A 20,433-nucleotide genomic window follows, 5' to 3' on the forward strand; every position below is an offset into this window, starting at 1 on the left:
ACCCATTATCACAACAATGTCCGAGATTTCTGCTTTTGTCAAAAATCTCAAACCTGCAAAAGCACCAGGCCTTGATAGGATTTTTAATCGCATGATTGAGAATTTACCAGTCAAATTCATATTTTACCTAGCAGTCTTGATCAACTCAATGCTAAGGTTAAAATACTTCCCTGATAGCTGGAAGAATGCTTGCGTCATTCTTATCCTAAAACCTGGAATGGACCCAAAGGTCCCCCAAAATTATAGACCGATCAGCCTCCTGTCTTCACTTAGTAAGATTTACGAAGTTATACTGCTTAGATACCTGAATGATTTCTGCCGAAGCTGAAACATTATTATTTCTCAGCAATTCGGTTTTCGAGCTAAACACTCATTCAGACCCAGCTACTGAGGGTAGTTGAAATCATTCATACAGGTTCTCGCAGTGGAAAGCCTACAGCTATTGTTTATTTAGACGTAGCTAAAGCTTTCGACAGGTATTGGCATATCGGAATTTTATTCAAGCTCATGCGACTTGATATTTCGGCAAATTTTGTGCACTTAATGCTCTCTTACCTCACTAATCGTTCCTTTTCTGTTAAAATACTCTGTCTCTTCTCCTCGTCCTATCCAGGACGGCGTCCCGCAGGGAGGACTAATTAGCCCTTTTCTCTTTAACTTGTATGTAAATGATATACTACAATCACCTAGTGTTGATCTAGCACTCAGACGACACAGCCATCATCTCACAGCACCCATCACTGCACCTCACTCTCACGCACCTCCAACAGTACTTGTCAGACTTAGAGTCCTGGCTCGTTACCTGGAACTCCAATCACTCAGGCTCTTTGACGAAGACATACCCTGGGTGGACTCATACAAATATCTTGGAGTTTATCTTGATTCGAAGTTACTCTGGAACACCCATATCAATTATACAATAGCCAAAGCCAGAACAGCCAGAAATCAACTTCTCAGCCTAATTAACCGTATCAGCCACCTCTCTCTGAAAAACAAAGTCCTTCTCTACAAGAACACTATCTTCCCAATCCTGACCTATGCTGCAGCCATCTGGTCGACAGCCGCCAATAGCCAACTCAAGAAAATCCAAGTGTTTCAGAGTATTACGCTTCGGATCTTGACAAATGCTCACTACTATGTACTACTCACTACAAATGGATAGTGTTGCTGATGAAGAAGGATGGATTACTGTAACGAGACATAGCAGGAAACCTAAAATTCCACGTTCTGAAGCTGTTGGTAAAAAGATACTTGATAAGAACAATCGTGCACAGGCCAAAAAAACTTTACTAAACTTTTATAGGAGTCAACTGAGAGATGCCAAAATGCAGCAAATAGAAGAACTTCGTAAAAAATTTGAAAGGGACAAAGAACGCATAGCATTAATGCGTGCCAACAGAAAATTTAAACCTTTTTGAAACATTCAATCATGTTAAAAAATCTATGTTTGTTTAAAATAATAACTGAAATTTTGTATACTATGAAACTGGTAGTATTTTTTATAAAATTTTTTATTTAAATATTATTTATTATTTTAAATGGTATTTTTTATATAAATTTGTATATAACATATATGTGATGTACAGAGATAATCCCATGAGCTGTTTCTTATTTTCAGATTTTACTTTGAATAAAAATGTTATCGGCAACTTTTTCTTTTAAAGCAGTAAATTAAAGCTGACAAGTTTTTAATAGTAAACTGTAATTAAAATTAGATAATTAATTATCATATTAAATACTTATAATTTCTAAACAAGAATATTTCAGGAATCTTAAATTTTGCAAATTGAAAACTTTTATTAATGAAAGCATCTTGTTCATTACAGCAATTCTAGGAATTGTAAATTTTGTGAATTGGCATTATTGAAAAATTTTAAAGAAAGCATCTTATTCATTACAGCATTTGTTTCTTTTTTTTTTTTCAAGCAACTGTAGTTTTTATGATGAAACATAATTACTGCAATGATATTTAAAATAGGGATATAATTAAGTATTTTGAAGATCTTTGTGCTTATACATTTTAATTTTCTGTAATTAATAACTAAATCATTTTGCATTTTCTTCAGTGTAATATCCTTAAAATTATACATTAGCATCCTCTTACCTTATAATATTCCTAATCTTTTTCTATTTTTATGGTGATACTCAGATAACCGGCACTTGGCGAACTTCCAGAATTCGCGTTCACCTACTTGAGCGATAGGCGCCAAACAGTGGGAGGACAGTTCAGGTTGAAAGTTTAAACCTTCACTAAGCTAGGGAAAAGGGAAAAGGGAAGGGATATTTTCTTACGCGCTATACTTCGGCTGTCATGTGACTCTGCAGATGAATCTTCGTGCTGATCACGTGACTTTGTCAGGAGACGTGGTGAATACGCTCATAAGCTGTTTGTTGTTACATGTGATCATTCGCTATTTAATTATTTTGTTAGAACAAAATAAAGAACTTAACAAAATTTTAGAAATAAAATTGCTATTAAATTATTAATGATTTAAAAATTAAATAATCAATTCATAATTATGATTAATTTTATTTTATTAATAATTATCAAATTAAATATGACTATTTAATTATATTTCATTAATAAATTAAATAAGATTAATTAATTATATTTCATTAATAATTATTATTAAATTAAATATGAATTGTTGTTTATCCCAGAAGTTAAAAAGTTCAGGAGACGGGCTCTCAGTTGTCTTTTAATTACCTTATAAATTATTTTCTAAATAACTTAATGACCTTATAAATTAATTACCCTAATAAAACAAAGTAGATAACATATGGTCTTTTCCTAACTTATCGTTCGCATTGGCACATTTTTTAAGATTATTTACATAATACTTAAGCATATGTTATTTATCTAGCCATAACAAACTGGAATTAATTTCTAAATAAATTAATTGTATTCCTAACACGAATTATTTAGAATAAGAAAAGTATTCGCGGGTTATTTGCATAAGATGACGGAAATCCGTTAGTCGGAACTTAACTCGAAGACGAATTACTAGGGTACAACAGTTTTACCGCTATCTCGCTGACAGACACTCTGTATTATTCAAGCAATTTTTTAATCCCTTCTAATAAAGTTTATATCAAAATAAAATGCTTATAAGACTTTGAAATGCTAATAAGTTAATGTAAAATATTAAAGAAACAGTATTCTGCTACTTTTCTATGTCAAGTATATTTCACTGATTTCTCTACATAGAGGATTTTGTGGATTAAAGTTCGGTGTATCAGTAAAAAAATTAAACTATTAAACAAAACATGAGCAAAATTCTTTCTTAGATAAACAAATAAAAGTTAATTAAATTTATATCTTCAAACCTTTGAATACGATTTATCTTCATAGTTTTTTCTGCTGTGTTGTTACTCATGTTAGCTTTTAATGGTAATGAATATACATATTGAAATTTTTGCATCACCGTATTTGCAACAAATACATAACCGAAATATATTGCTAGAAATCTTGTTTCCCTGCAGTATGCAATTGAGGATTACATTTCTTTGTTTACCTACATTAAAACTATTTTCTTGTCTCAAGACGAAGGGGAAAAAAATTCTGCTTCCGTGCTAATAAATTCAAAAGATGCTGGTTTTTGCAAAAACCTGTAAAAAAACGCGAAAATTAAAAAAAAAAAAAAAAAAAAAAAAAAAAAAAAAAAGGAGGGGGAGAAAGAGAGAGAGACAGATGTCTTATTTTTGAGACAGACAGACAAAGTAGACAGATGTCTTTTGTTGCACCCGCTAAGTCTTTCTGCACCGATGGGCGAAAAATCAAGCATAGGTGCGAAGGAAAGGTATATAGAAAGGGGGGCAATTTCGTATTTCAGAGGAGAGTAAAAAGGAACTTCGTATATTTTATACGAGTTCGAAAGGCCAGAAAGAAAAGATGGGACAAAATAAAGTAAAAAATAAATGGCCCAAAAATAATGGAGAGGGGAAAAAATTTATAGTTAAAAAAAAGGGCCTATAGAAAGAAAAGGAAAGGAAGTACGAGAATTTTGTAAAAAAAAAAAAAAAAAAAAAAAAAAAAAAAAAAAAAAAAACACCACGATTGTGTCCATTAGTGTAGTCAAAGGAAGTTGTTGTCATTTACATTAAATAGAGTCTTACAGGTGTGTGTAATGAGTGTGTTTTGTAAAGCTGAATAGATGTGAAGATGGGGGAAAATTAATAATAAAATATAAATATTGAGGGTCCAGTCACATAACAGTCTAGTTTAGAAGCTAACTTTTGCTATAACAGGGAAACTAAAATTTAAAAATTTTAAATTAATCTTTTACTTTTTAACATGGGAAACAATATGTTAGCCTCTACCATGAGACACAGTAACAGAAGACACATAAGATCAAGATGCATATAATATCATGCAAAATTATACATTAACTTAAGTAACATCATCAATTGCGGTTTCCAACGTATTCATATATTCAGAAAACACCATCAGATAAAATCATAAATCTAAAACAAGGCGAGAACACATCAGCAAAAATAAATAAGTAAATAAATTACAGAGTTTTTTTTTATTTTAATATTAACTATTTTTTTTTAAAAAATAAGCATTTTATTTATATATTAAGGTCATAATTTATTATATGTGTACTATTTTATCAATTTGAGGCACACTGAATTAATATATGCTTTTAATTTAAATAGATAGGAAATATAGATTAAAGGAGCAAAAACTACAAATCTATACATTCATTGAGGCCCAAGATCCTGTTTTTTGCCTCTCGAGAAATTCCTCAAGGGGGCCGCGATGGGTAACGCTAAAAGACTACACTACTGATAAGGGCTACTGATAAGGATAGCGTCCCTACGAGATGGTAACCAAAAAACAAAAACAAAAAAAGGAACCACATGATTTAAAGCAATTAATTAAGTATTTAATGCCAGAACATAATAAAATGAGCATAATAATAATGATCATAATAAATAAATGAATTTAAAGGTACTTTAGTGACAGATATTTGATTTAGCTTAGAGAATAGAAGTTCTACTTATCTGAATGTTCCGTCTTGGTGTTGTAAAATATTGCAAGGAAGATAAGACCTTCAGGAGAACTTTCGGTGTTGAGAACGAGACAATGTAGAGGATATTCGCGAAATTTTTTCTTAAATAAATGGATATTTTGTGAAAAACATCTTTGAAAATTTAGGAGCTCCTCTAAGATCCTGCTTCCATCATACGTGATCACAGCGCCTTCTTTAAAAAAATAGCGCTTATAAAACAATAAACAAAATCCGGTTGGTTAAGTCAAGATTATTTCAATGAACGGTTACGGTTAAGCTGCACTGGATTCGCTTTGTGGTTGTGCATGTCTTGAATATAGGAAATGTTAAACATTGCTCTTACTCCAATAAGTTTATTTACATTTTTTAGATATAGAATCACACAGACAAAAAATCAGTCATCGGGTTGGTACAGTATTTGCATTAAGGCTTCATTAACACGAATGATGTCGCCGCAGTGGTATCCAATTTATTGCCGATTTAGTTACAAAATTCAGATAACTTTTTCATTCAGTTAATTTATAAACAACATTAAAGACACACATATTAAAAAAGGAACACTTTTTTTTCCCCACAGTCGTCTATCAAATTTAATTTTTGCAAAAACTTTTATTATTGAAAAATATCTGCTACTTATTAATGCAAAATTATGTTAACAAATAAAAATATAAAATACGTTTATATACATTTTTACTGTTTATGCACGTAATTTTAAGCAAACTAATTTTTCTACGAAATATCGATATTGACTTGGAATCGACTTTTCGCGAAATGACGTAGGCGCAAAAACCCGCGAACTTTGACCTCTCAACTCTGAACCTACATCATTTTGGTTGAGTGCTCTGTGCAAGGAGGTTAGAATACATGGAGATGGCGTCTCTGCTGTCGCAATACGTGGAGAGTGAAGCCGGGGGAAGCAAATAAGCCACGTCTCGTGAGGGCAAGAAAACGCTTCCCTTACTATGTGAAACGTCAGCTTGTTTGAAGTTTTCAGTGTGTTTTCTGATTTCTTATGTGAAGACGTGAAAGGGTTATAAGGTACTGAATGGTTACATTGAAATAATGTCTACATTTCGGATTTCATTTTCATATAAAAGAATGTTTTTTTAACATGCATAAATAAGTAGAATAATTGAAATGTGCGTTTGAAAAGCCGTCAGCAAAGAGTTTGAGTATTTTCTCGGTGTGACGTGCGCGAAGAAACATCTATAATTCTCAGATTTTTCTTCAATTAATGGTTTGAGTATTATACTCGTAATTAACTGAGTTGTAAAAGCAAAACGGTAAGTAAACAAGGGAAGGGGGAGTGGTCAGCTCATCGTGGAAAAGAAAATGCGTTATTTTAAAGGTGTGATCATATTACATTACAAGTCATATTTTATGTATTTAATTTTATTTTCTGTTCAAGTAAATATTTAATAACAGGATTTAATTTGGGGTGAAATTTGTGGGAGTTTTAAAAATAACAATGCAGAATTTAAATAATATTTTTTATCATTGTTCATGCAATTTAATATTTTTCAAAACGTAAGTAGTATTTCTAACATGGAAAATTGAGAATTATACCTGTATATATTTAGAACAACTAAAATATAATCAATTAATGGTTTGAGTATTTATTTATTTATTTTCACAATACCTTTATTGCTAGCATTCATTAATGACAGCATGTAATTACATAATGCATTTCTCATTTAACTCATTTTAATGGAATCAGTCCCTTTGTACTGTATTTTTTTAATGGAATCAGTCCCTTTGTACTGTATTTTCCCTCTGCATATCCTGATAATCATTAGAATTGATACAATTATCAGCACTTGCAGCCGTTTCCTTGGATATGTTTTAAACATGCACAGCAAATTTTTATCTAACTTTGAGCAAAGTATAATTAAATAAATGATAGTATATATGTTAAAAGAATATTTACCTGTGAAATGTAATACCGGATCCTGCTATTCTTCTATTTGTACAGCCGAAAGCGACGCAGGAATTTACCATTTTGGCAGGAATAAAAATTGCTTCTCGGAACAATATTGCAGCCGTCTACAAGATGATAGAAAATGTAGAAATAAAATGAAATGGCGGGAAAAAGTGAAGGAAAAAGCGCGCGAAGAATCCACGGTCTTTAATTTACGAAACTGGGTGTGGCTAGGTTCTGCCTCATTGGCTGAAGAGCTCGTCAATCTTTCTAAAGCCACGACTACTAAGGGCATGCTTTCCCCCACTTTTTGGCTTCACTTGGACTGCGCGCAGGGCATCTCCATGTATTCTAACCTCCTTGGCTCTGTGTGTATCACTTCAAAAGGAATCACCTGCCAAAGCAAGTATTTTTTCAATTAAATTTTTATCTATTTGCATCTATTGATATTTGCATATTTGAATTACTAATTTTTAATTATATTAAAATTTTTATTTCTGTAACTTAGGAATATTTGTAATTTCTTCATATTTCAGAAGTTATTAATATTTATTTCTGCATTTTTTCCCCTGTACTACTAAGCCTTTATTCCTGTATGTTATCAGTGTTTTAGTTTGATATATTGTTAGCTTAAATTTAACATATTTTTTAATTTAAAAATAATACATTTAATTTAATATTTTATTTGATTTATTTAATTTCATTTTGTTAGGTTCTATTTCTTCTTTGGCTACTTCAACATGATGACTGGAATGTCATTGATTAATAAATGGTCACGTGAATACAATTCCCAATTTATTGACCCTGATGATCCTCAAAAAGAGATAGAATCATATATGAGTGAATATGATAAAAAAATTGAAGATGAGAAAGACAAGTGTAAACAAATGGATAGTGTTGCTGATGAAGAAGGATGGATTACTGTAAGGAGACATAGCAGGAAACCTAAAATTCCACGTTCTGAAGCTGTTGGTAAAAAGATACTTGATAAGAACAATCGTGCACAGGCCAAAAAAACTTTACTAAACTTTTATACGAGTCAACTGAGAGATGCCAAAATGCAGCAAATAGAAGAACTTCGTAAAAAATTTGAAAGGGACAAAGAACGCATAGCATTAATGCGTGCCAACAGAAAATTTAAACCTTTTTGAAACATTCAATCATGTTAAAAAATCTATGTTTGTTTAAAATAATAACTGAAATTTTGTATACTATGAAACTGGTAGTATTTTTTATAAAATTTTTTATTTAAATATTATTTATTATTTTAAATGGTATTTTTTATATAAATTTGTATATAACATATATGTGATGTACAGAGATAATCCCATGAGCTGTTTCTTATTTTCAGATTTTACTTTGAATAAAAATGTTATCGGCAACTTTTTCTTTTAAAGCAATAAATTAAAGCTGATAAGTTTTTAATAGTAAACTGTAATTAAAATTAGATAATTAATTATCATATTAAATACTGATAATTTCTAAACAAGAATATTTCAGGAATCTTAAATTTTGCAAATTGAAAACTTTTATTAATGAAAGCATCTTGTTCATTACAGCAGTTGTTTCTTTGTATTTTTCAATAGTATTAATAGTAAACTATAATTAAACTTAATTGATTATATTAAATAATGATAATTTCTAAACAAGAATATTCCAGGAATCGTAAATTTTGTGAATTGGCATTATTGAAAAATTTTATTAACGAAAGCATCTTATTCATTACAACAGTTTTTTTTTTTTTTTTCAAGGAACTGTAGTTTTTATGATGAAACATAATTACTGTAATGATATTTAAAATAGGGAAATAATTTAGTATTTTGAAGATATTTGTGCTTATATATTTTAATTTTCTGTGATTAATAACTAGATCTTTTTGCACTGCTGCATTTCATGGTAAAAGTTTACAAATGGGTGCCCCTTGTTTTTTGGCAATTCATTTTTGAGGTCAAGATCGGCGCCAGGAAGACACAATTTCAAGATGGCCGCTACACAAAATCAAAATAAGAAGTCAAAGAATTGCATAAACTCTGTGTCCATGTACACATCAATCTGTTTTCACTAAAAAAAAATTCCCAGAATTGCACACACTAGGCATTGCGCACTACTTTAAATTTGTCCGTGTACACATCAAATTATTTTTATTTAAAAAAAATCAGGAGGCTAAAGCAAAGTTAAACTATCATGATAACCAGGAATGAGATTTCATCGCCAAAATTTTACAAACAATTGGCGCTAATCGAAGGGGCACCCAATTCTACACTAGAGCCCATTTCATATTCTTCAGTGTAATATCCTTAAAGTTATACGTTATCACCCTCTTACCTTATATTATTCATAATCTTTTTCTATTTTTATGGTACCATTAAGTTCTTATTATTAAATACTGCTTATACAGGTTTCAGTTTGGAAAAAATATATATAATATTAAAATGATGTTGCTTAAAAGTTAAACATTTCGGCTGACCTTTGGAATATGGTAACTGGTAGTTTGGCGACATTTTGGAGGCGATAAAGGTTACTACCTAGGACTTTGGTAATAATGTGAGAAGCACTCAGTTCCGATTACGCATTATTTTGTGTGAGGGAAATGAGAGATCATGAGATATGTCATGTGACATTAATGGACGAACTGCAGTTCTTTAATCGGAAAAGGGGGGAAATCTGAAAATTTTGTATTTAGCTTTATTCTGTGTTGTGTGAAACAATGTTGGTTAATTTTTGGATCCCATGGCCCTAACTAAAGTGAATTCGAAATGGCTATTTAGGCATTGTGATAAAGAGAATTTTGCTTTTTATTTAGCGGAGGAAGAATGGAGGAAAAATTCGCAGATTAGGTAAGTTAGTATTTTTAATTATTTGAGGATATTATTTTTATGCATTGTTCTAAATGTAAGGAGTAAATAAATTAATATCGTATTATTGGAAAATTGTTATTAGCAATGATTTAGTTTAAAGTAATTAGGATTGTAAGCTAATTTTTATTAATTTAATGTATGTTCTTATTTATATTTTAAGTAGTGTTTTTGAATTTAATTATATTTTAATTAAATGATTGTTGTTTTGTGAATTATATGTTTGTAGGAATTTTGTATACGTTTCAGTGGAAGTAAACGTGCATGGAAATAATTTAAATATTTGACACTAAGTATTTGTAATCATTTGTAATGTTTGCGGTATGAATTCGTTGGTGACGTTTATAATATAATAATTTAGAGGTAAAAGTTTTTGGATATTTTATTTCTTTTATACGTGGAAATGTTCATCTTTGGAAAGGGTATATACTTTTTCGCGATCAGGTAATTTCGTATATGTGCTTTTTACCGAGTTTAAAGATTCACAGAATTTTTTTGCATTTTCGTGCACATTTTTGTAATTTATGAGAAAATAGCAGTGTAGATGGATAGAGTTAAGAATGTGTGCATTGCCATTTTTGTGCAATTCTGGGATGTTGTTTTAAGTAAAAATAAGTCGACGTGTAAATGGTTTATGTGTATGTGCTATTCTGAAAAATGCACAAGGAGTTTGCGATTGTGCACTTTTTCTCAATTTTGCAGTTAATATTTGTCATGATTAAGCAGTTTTGTTACATAAAATTTCTAGCATAAGCGTAATTCGGCTGGTAGATTGTTGGAAAAAGTGTTCAGTAAATAAAAAGAAAAGAAACATGTCTTTACTCGGCGGGAAAAAAAAATAGAGGGTTGCTGTAGCAGAGTTGGTCGCCAAAAAATCGCCAAGTTACCATAATCCAAAGATCAACCAACATTTCTTGCATTTGTAAGTTGTTTTAAAACAAATTTCTGGAAAAATGCTGGGTAAAAGTTTACAATTGGGTGCCTCTTGTTTTTTGGCGATTTTTTTTTGACGTCAAGATCGGCACCAGGAAGGCACAATTTCAAGATAGCAGCTACATTGGATGATATAGAACATAATCATTTTGTAGCAATCATACATATTATTTTTGCGGTAAAATTCCTTTTTCTGTTTACGTATGTTACAAAACCTCGTAAAGTTTCCTCAGAAAGGGGTTAATGATAATATCATTAAAATACAGAAGAGATTACATATGCGTTTCTCAAATGTTTTGAATTTAACACCCATTTTTAGAAAAGCTGAATGCTCAGCACAGTGGAGTAGCGAGCATAACTGGCGCCCAGGGGAAAGTACCTTCTTGGCACCCCCTGGAAAAAACACAGTGATATGATGAAAATCTTGTTTGGAGACCATTTGGCACCCCTCTGCGAGCGGGGCCGAGGGCATCATGCACCTCATTGCTCCCCCTTGCTACGCCACTGGCTCAGCACTTCCCTAGAAACAACCAATATTTTTTTTTCAATAAAAATATACAATAAAATAAAACAGTAATGATGAGATTGGGCTACTTGTATGTAGTTTGGGGCAAAAGCCATGGCAACTATTTTTTTCTTACCAGTCTGGTCCGGTTGCAAAATGTGACATATACAGACGAAAGGACAAGGTCTTAACTACATGTGTGGACAATGAATAGCACTGAAATATCGTAACACACGGATTTATTATGGTAGTATATAGGACAATATAGCCTTCACCACGTGAAAGAATGAAAACACTATACACATAAATTTGACATGACAAATCTGGACCTAAAGACCCTCAATGTAGTCCCTCTGCTATTGTCACCACATGCTGCCAATGATGTGGGAGGCGCTGAATACCATCAGCCTCAGCATTTGCCGCCCCATGTGTGAATCGGGTCATCTGTTGACGCAATGTCCTCTTGTGTTGCAAACCACCTACTACGCATTGGTTCCTTAACCTTGGGAATGAGATCAAAGTCACAGGGCGAAAGGTCAGGAGAGTACGGTGGATGCTTCAGTTCTTCCCATTCCCAATGTCAGAGTAGCTGCCGTACACACTCTGCTTTATGTGGTCTTGCGTGCAGAATTATTGCACTGGCCACAAGATCTCGACGTTTATCCCGAACGCCACGTCGTACCTGTCTGACCAGGAAGTCCTTGTTCTGCCATGATGCCATGAGGAACAAAGTGGCAATGACACCCCTGATGTCATATGCAACGATCAACATCAATTTGATTGGGGAAGGATTCTGATGGACCTTCTGCTGCCTTGGTGATCCAAGATGTCGCAACTCTGCGGACTGACGTTTCAGTTCTGTTTCGTATGCCCTGGCCCAAAATTCATCGATGGCGATTATTCGTGACAAGAATTGATCGCCGTCCTGTTGCCAGCATGCAAAGTGGTCAGAGCATATTGCATAGCACACCCACCTTTGAACTTCCGTTAGTGCATGCAGTACCCACCGCAAAGCGATTTTGCGTAGTTGTAGCTCATTACACAATATCCTTTGGATAGTGCGTTTCGCGATGCCACTTGCCCTGTCTAACTCCAGTAATGTCCATCGTCTGTTTTCATCCGTGAGGTGCTCGATGACGGCACGTGCCAAGTGAGTCAGCACACTCACCGGTCGTTCTGAACGTTGCTCATCACTGGTTGACACACGTCCTTACTGAAACTTTCATACTTACCGTGCTACTGTACGGTATGATAAGGCATTATTCCCAAGAGCTTCTACTAATTCACTGTGACATTCCATCACATTTCTCCCTCGGAAAATGGCTATTTTGATGTAAGTGTGCTGCTCAACACGGGTTACTTCCATCTCGCACGACACTCACCAACTGATTTCAGAGCCCTCGCTACCACAGAGCCATCTGTTGTTCTGCATACACACTATGCCTGCATAACTTCCACACGACACATACACGTTTTGTGATCCATTCGCATATCTACAAGAAAAAAAGAGTTGCCATGACTTTTGCCCCAACCCTCATATATTAATGAAACTGATAGTATATATTTAAATATTTAACTAAATTACCCTATAACAGTTAAGAATATTATCTAAACTAGTAAGAAAAATATTTAATGAGAAGGATTATCATGGATTTCTATCAATTTATCTATATTCAACATAATTTTTCTTAACAATATTCTCAAATATCCATAATCTGTTACTAATTTCTTTTCTTAATTATTAAGAGTTGCTACTGCTTTGAACACCCATTCCACCAATTAAGACAAAGGGAATGCCATGAGAAATATTTCTGCAATATTTCGTAAATCATGATAATGTCTTGAACTCTGCTTCTCCTGCTGTGAAGATCTAAATTTAAATTTCAAATCTTCCATTTGCTTTTATTTAATAAGTTCTTATTCTAACTTTGGATATGCTTCAGAACTTGCAATAGTAAATAGATCCAGAATCCATTTTTAAAATATCTTAAAATTAGTTCTTGAATTTCAGTTTCTGATCTTCCAAATATCACCAACATTGAAGTACATCTTTGTTCTTTTTTTTTCAACATTTGATAAAATAGGAAACTGGCTGTATTCTCCCCAGATTGAGTTTCTTTTATATATATCTGAGCTTATCACAAACATAGAAATTACATTTTTGATTTTCATTAGAATTAAGTCCTCATCTTATAGATGAAGGTCCCATTCACTGAATTTATTTTTTAAAAAAAATCGCATAAGCTACATCTGTTTTTTAGTTTTATATCATTTTTGCCTCCGCAAATTTCTAGCAATGAGCTAAAATGTTTGGAAATGGGATCAAGCAGACTTGCTCTGATGGTAAAGGATCTTCTGTACAAAGAAACTCGGAATTTTCGATACAGAGCTACGCATGCGATCTATCATTCAAAGAATTACTTCTCTGTTTGTTCACGATGACGAGATAAAGTGAGATATGTAAGTATTCCGGTACATTCACTAGAAAATCTAGATGTTGCTAGTGAATAACAGTATATGGCCAGTATCTGGTAACTCTGCTTTCAAATTTGCCATAAAACCATTTAACCATTTGTTGATGCCAATATTTCATTCAAGGAAATTTCTTTCTGATAAAAAAAAATATATGATATGAAATAATGTTTCTCTTTTAGTATTAGTTACTAAAGTTTGGTCAAATTATAACTATGGACACATTTATTGATACCTCGTAAAACCCACATAAGCAAGATGTAAGTTTTATTCTCTGGCAAAGTCGATTGATCAAATTGTATTGAAAAATGAGATGTTCTCAAAAGTCTTCAGTGTTTTGATCCATCTTATCAGTTCTTGTTTCGTACTCTGGCATTAATAAAAGAGACTTTTTTGGGTCGGTGACTTATGTAGCATAGTCACTAATATCTTCTTTATGGTAGACTCAATTCTTTCCCAACAGTATGCAGTTTCCTTGAATTTGCAGTTAGTAGTCAATATTATAAGAAATAGATAACCTACCATTTGGTTCAGATATTATTGAAAAGAAATTTGCCAGTGTAGACTTTCACAAATTTCTTGCAAAATATAATGTAAATTGCTATTATTTTTATATGGATTGACTTTTGCCCGATGTTTATAAATTTAGACGGCTTCGTAGCTTCAGTTGTGAAAATTGTTTTTGTAGCGAGTCCAAAACCAGGTTAATTTTATTTCGGACAGAATGGAAGATAGCACAAGTGACAATCCAGTCCAGAATTTTGTCTTTGCATTGGTATTCGAGCAGATTAGTACAGACACATCTGTCTTTATTTGCTTGAGTCAGCTCAAGCAGCACCCAGCGACTGAACTTGTACATCAAGTTTATGCAATGCATAGCATGACTAATGGTCATGGCACTAATGTCTAACTCGTTAGCGAGCTCTTAAGTGGTTGTGAACTGATCTTCCTTCACAAGTTGTTGCAGGCCGAATAGAGCACTGCTTCTTGAATGTCATAGCACTTGTTTTTGAATTTTCAATACCAAACCTTCACAGTATTATATGCTACAACATCAGGGGTATAGCTAGTTTTCAGTGCCTAAAGAATTTGCTATCCTTTCTGTGTACCAAAAATTGAAAACATTTCATTAAAAAATTTCATAGCACAAATTTGGCACCCCTTGGATGCTGTGCCCGGGTATAGACGTCCCCCCTTGCCCCACCCTAGCCACACCACTGTACAACATTACTACCTAAAGCTATATACAGTACAAAGTCCGTAATCCGGACTCGTCGGGACTTCGGAGATTCCGGATTATAGATCTTCAATTTAAATCTGGTAAGATGGCATGCAGAAATTATACAATTAAAAATATGAAACCGTAATTTATGAAATAAAGAGTAATTATGATCTAAAGGGAATCAAAATTTACAAAAAAAAAAAAGCTTAATATTTATTTGCTTACATTAGTAACGATTTCTTTCAATGTAAGTTGTTTAAGTTGCTTCGTTTTTTGTGCTAATACTTTTCCTTTAATTCTATAAACAGACATAATTTTTTGTTCAGTTACTAAGTTCCACTGTTCAAGTCTTGTAATTGCTGTGTCGAGAATACTGACTAACTTGTCCATTGAAATTTTTTCATTTTGAATAACGTTCTCTGTTACTTTCTTCACTATCGGAAGCGCGCATGGGTAAACGCTTTACTGGCTTTACGCGCATGCTTAAGTTTGTGGCTTTGAAGCCCAGATTATAGATCATTCCAGATAATGGACGTCCGGATTACGGACTTTGTACTGCATATTATTTGGTGACATTCTGTAGCTGGCTTTTTGCAATAGAATTGGAAGTAAAGGATGTTCTAATCTGGTAGCATACTGGTACTTAATGATAACGATATTATTTTAAAAATTTAGCAAAACAGTGTTCTAAAGCAGTGTTTCTTAACCTTTTTGGCACAATGAACCACTTTAAAAATTTTAAATATGTCACGGACCCCTCTGTGAAAAAAAAATTGCTTAAACATAATTTATTACATAATATATTCTGTTTTATTATTTAATTATTTTAATATTTTTATTTCAATAGTATAAAAAATTGAAGAAATTAAAATTTTTAATGTGAAGGCTGTTGCTGCTTTTCCTTGATTAATATATTCAATTGAGGGATGGTTTTCGACAAAGCAACGCAAATATCATGTTCGGCATTCAGTCTATTTCGATGTTTTGTTTTTATTGTGACAAGTGTGGAAAATCCCGCTTCACAAAGATATACTGTAGCAAACAGAATAATGACTGCCATAGCTCGTTTTACAAGCAATGGGTAGGCTTCTCTTAAAGAAGACCAAAACTCTCCAAGAGTTTTTGAATCGAAATCCATTTTTAACAAGGACTTTGTTTTCAAATCAATTAGCTCATCTTTGGCAAGGTTCATGTCATCGATACAGCCAATATCACAAAGAAAAGGATTATGAATCCACAACTCATATTTTATAGTTATTCCGTCCGAATTGAAATATTTTTCAAATGAAACTTAAAGTACTTCCAGGTGTTCACAGATTTCATTTTTAAGTTATTCATTAACAAACTATATTTCCGAGATCCATTTTCAAAAAGCACTTCGTCCAACATTTGAAAGTTTGCATATAATCCATTTTGAATTCTAATTTTCCAAAGTGATATTTTCAATAAAAATGCCTGTAGTTTCTCAGTGGCATCCATAATTGTTGTATCAGGCCCTTGAATTGAAAGACATATATCGTTCATGTGGTTAAAAATGTCTGCCAGGTAAGCCAATTTACATATAAAATCTTTTTTCTTGAAATATTTGAAGAGTGAGTTATGTTTTTATTTAAAAAAAGTGATACTTCCTGTCTTCAACATGAAAATTCGTTTCAAAACCTGCCCTTGTGACAGCCAGCGCACTTCTGTGTGGTACAGAAGTACCTCATGTTCTGCGTTCATTTCTTGACACAGTGTTTGAAAGACATGTATCGTTCATGTGGTTAAAAATGTCTGCCAGGTAAGCCAATTTACATGTAAAATCTTTTTTCTTGAAATATTCGAAGAGTGAGTTATGTTTTTCTTTTAAAAAAAGTGATACTTCCTGTCTTCAACATGAAAATTCGTTTCAAAACCTGCCCTCGTGACAGCCAGCACACTTCTGTGTGGTACAGAAGTACCTCATGTTCTGCGTTCATTTCTTGACACAGTGTTTTAAAAGGACAATGATTAAGAGCTCTACTTTTAATAAAATTCACAGTTTTAATAACTATTGACAATACTTCTTTTAAGCTGGTTGGAAGAGTTTTTGTAGCCAGTGCATGTCTATGTAAAAAACAATGTGTAACAATAACATTAGGAGCCTCGTTTTTTACCAAATGGGCAAAACCAGATTTATTGCCAAAGCATCGCAGGTGGTCCATCCGTAAAAAGAGACGAAGTTTTTGTTTCCAGTCGAAGTCGTGTTTGGAAAAGAAAACATTTAAAATCGCTAAAACACCAAACTGCCTTTGTAGTTTGCAAAAGAGGCTCACAAAATAAGAATTCTTTTTTGATAGTATCAGCAGACACGTAACGAACAAAAACAAGAAGTTGACTACAATTCGAGATGTCTGTAGTTTCATCTACTTGCATAAAAAAGTGAAATGGCGATGCTTTCAATTCATCGATGATCTGTTTCAAGATATTACAAGAAATTTCAACTATTCTTGAATGTATTCACATCCTTGGATAATGGAATAGCCTCAAGTTTTTTCCTCTGTTCCAGTCCACAAACTAATTCAACCATTTTTGGCACACATGGCTTAATTAATGTCTCTCCAATAGTATGCGGTTTCTTACTTTTGGCAACACGATATGCAACTCTGAAAGATGCCTCAACCAAAGGTTTTTGTGAAATACCAAATCCAAGTTTGGTTAATGTTCCAGATTTCGAAAACTGGGCTTTCTTCTTTGTAAAAAATTCTAGATCCTTAGATGCATTTCAGGATGAAGAGATTTGAGAAGCTCTATCAATTTTGTTGGTTTCATACTGGCGTTTGCCAAAACTTTTCCACACAGAAAGCATTGTGGCTTTTTAACACCGTCCGATTCCTTCATGCAACAGAATCCATATTTTACATAATTTTCATCATACTTCCTTTTTTTTTTTGGACAATTTGGGCTACAAAAAGTTTCAAATAATCAAATGAAACATTAAGAACAAACATTAAGAAAAAAACACCTGAAAAAATACTTTAATTACAACTTATGAAAAAGTAAAACAAAAATTTTGTTTTAAAACTTTGCAAGAACTTTGTGGAACTGATTTTAACGTCACTTTATTTCCAAGTGAAGTAAAATTCAAAGGCTACTTTGTGTTTCTAAAATTTTCAAATTTTATATGGTTTGCGAATGTTCTTTTCCTCGTATTGTGGAGGTCTCTATAATTGGGAAATGGCAGACAGGCGGCTTACAGAGGTTGCCCGTGACAAAAAAAGTTTTTTTTAAAATATTGATGCAAACATTTTAAAAATTAGGAGCAGTAGGCGGACCCCCAAAATATGATAATAATACCCCCAAGTGTCCATGAACCACAGGTTAAGAAACACTGTTCTAAAGCAAGTCTCTTCCTTTCAAATGGCAAAATATGATTAAACATACCAACGTGCAGACGATATTTGTAGTGGCGGGAAGCTTTCGTTAAAAGCAGAGAGATTAAATTGAAACACAAATATCTCGTGCTTTGTCAAATAACAATATATTGCCACACACAAGATAAAAGTATTTTATTTTGGGCAGTGTCAAATCATTGGTTTTAAACTGCTAAGTTTATAGATTAAGTTCAAAAGATAAATATTTTATGCTTTGTCAAACGGCAATACATTCCTTTTAAAATGCTAAGTTTGTTGATTAAATTTGAAAGAAAAATATCTTTGCCAAAATGTAACACACTTGGTTTTAAATAAATCATGAAGTCAAAAATTTCTTAAATTAGCATAAAATCTAAGATAAATAAATTTTAAAAATGTACTGTTAGGGCATGGAATGACATGTATTCAAAATATGAAGGCTGTAGATGCTACTGTCTTTAAACAATGTAATAAATACACATGCCGATTCTTTATTTTTTAATAACAGAAATTCTAGGAAATTCAGCCATTGCCCGATTCTTACTAAGGGCGAGTCAAATGAAAGTGAGCCAACCTCTCCTCAGCAAGAATGGTTCGGTCCATTATCTGCGGCGCATGCGCGTAGCACAGGGACAGCCTTCATTTACGAAAGTGGCGCGAAAGTGTAAGGTTAAAGTTCTTTAAGGCGCTCTTACACTGGGTTGAAGACGGTAGCGTGACATAATGGACGCTCCAAAAGAGGAACAGCGTGGCGTGGTCAGGTTTTTGACAGCTGAAGGTGTTTCCCAACATGAAATTAGTCGCCGTATGACTGCTGTGTACGGTGAACATTACATCGCATTGGCCACTGTGAAGTGTTGGAGCAAACGGTTCAGAGAAGGACGTGAAAGTTGCAAAGATGATCCAAGACCGGGCCAAAGCCAACTTGCAATCACCCCCGACACAATTGCACAGGTTGATGAGCTGATTAGACAAGAACGGAGGATAAGCATAGATGAACTGGCAGAGCGTGTGAACATCAGTCACGGTTCGGTTCACACCATAATTCATGATCATCTCGGTTATCGGCTTTTATGTGCTCAATGGATGCCCAAGATTTTGAACGACCGCCAGAAGACGGAGAGGTTCGGCGCTGCTTTGACTCATCTCATCCGGTATCACAATGAGGGTGACGACTTCTTGTCTGCAATTATGACCGGAGACGAATCATGGTGCCACCACTACGAACCTGAAACACGCCGGCAAAGCTTACAGTGGAAACATTTGAATTCACCACCCCCGAAGAAAGCAAAGGCTGTCATTTCCTCGGGAAAGGTGCTATTGACTTTTTTTTTTGATCGTTAGGGGCCATTACTGATTGAATTTGCTAAACATGGAGAGACTATCAATAGTTCGTGATATTGTGCAACGCTGGATCGGCTGCGTGTCGCAATCAAGAACAAACGACCTGGAAGATTGACGAATGGTGTGATCTTGCTACACGACAATGCTCGTCCCCACATCGCTGATGTGGTTAAGACACAACTGGCAAAGTTCAAGTGGGACACGCTGCAACATCCTCCATACAGCCCAGATTTGTCGCCATGCGACTTTCAGATTTTCGGGAAACTGAAAAAACATCTCAAGGGTACCAGATTCGTGTCGGATGACGCCGTGAAGGAGTCGGTTACAGACTTTTTGAATCGACAGCCCAAGGAGTTTTATGAGACGGGGATCACGCGGCTCATTTGTCAATGGGATAAATGTCTCAATGTTCATGGAGACTACCTTTAAATAAAGTACTCTGTTTGTCATATATTCGCATTGGCTCACTTTCATTTGACTCGCCCTTATATGTTTTAAATATCCATCTCTGAAGAAGTACATACATGTTAAGAATTACAAACTTGGAAATCTCTTGTTAACATGTTAAACCCATCATCGGTCCAGGACTTCCAAACATATACTTCATTATTTCTTTTAAGATTTTTTTTTTCCCTTACACCTTTTAACTTTCAATAGCTTCTGATATGTATTTATTATAATATTTGGCTTTGATATATTTAGTATTGGAATGCACATGACTGTGTTCTGCTTATTTTAGTTCCCACGGTCTCTAAGATGGGGATGAAATTGCTTCTTCATATTTTTTACAGTTAATTC

The 20,433-nt window shown here is 33.5% G+C and overlaps 1 pseudogene across 2 annotated transcripts in view; it reads left to right on the forward strand.

Moving 5' to 3' along the window:
- LOC146993528 (putative ribosomal RNA-processing protein 7 homolog B pseudogene) overlaps positions 1-8,322 on the forward strand; it is a 39,691-nt pseudogene extending 31,369 nt beyond the window's left edge. The window contains exons 1-2 of one of the 2 annotated variants that reach the window (XR_015044380.1): positions 6,724-7,335; positions 7,646-8,322. The product of XR_015044380.1 is annotated as a putative ribosomal RNA-processing protein 7 homolog B pseudogene, transcript variant X1 (transcript). Of the gene's footprint in view, positions 1-6,723; positions 7,336-7,645 lie in introns of those variants that run through there. The other variant, XR_015044381.1, reaches the window with a different exon arrangement.
- Positions 8,323-20,433: the final 12,111 nt, after the last annotated feature.

The sequence above is a fragment of the Stegodyphus dumicola genome, chromosome 12 (assembly GCF_044657685.1).
Source record: "Stegodyphus dumicola isolate Sdum_Otavi_A_Nest chromosome 12, ASM4465768v1".
NCBI lineage: Eukaryota > Metazoa > Arthropoda > Arachnida > Araneae > Eresidae > Stegodyphus > Stegodyphus dumicola.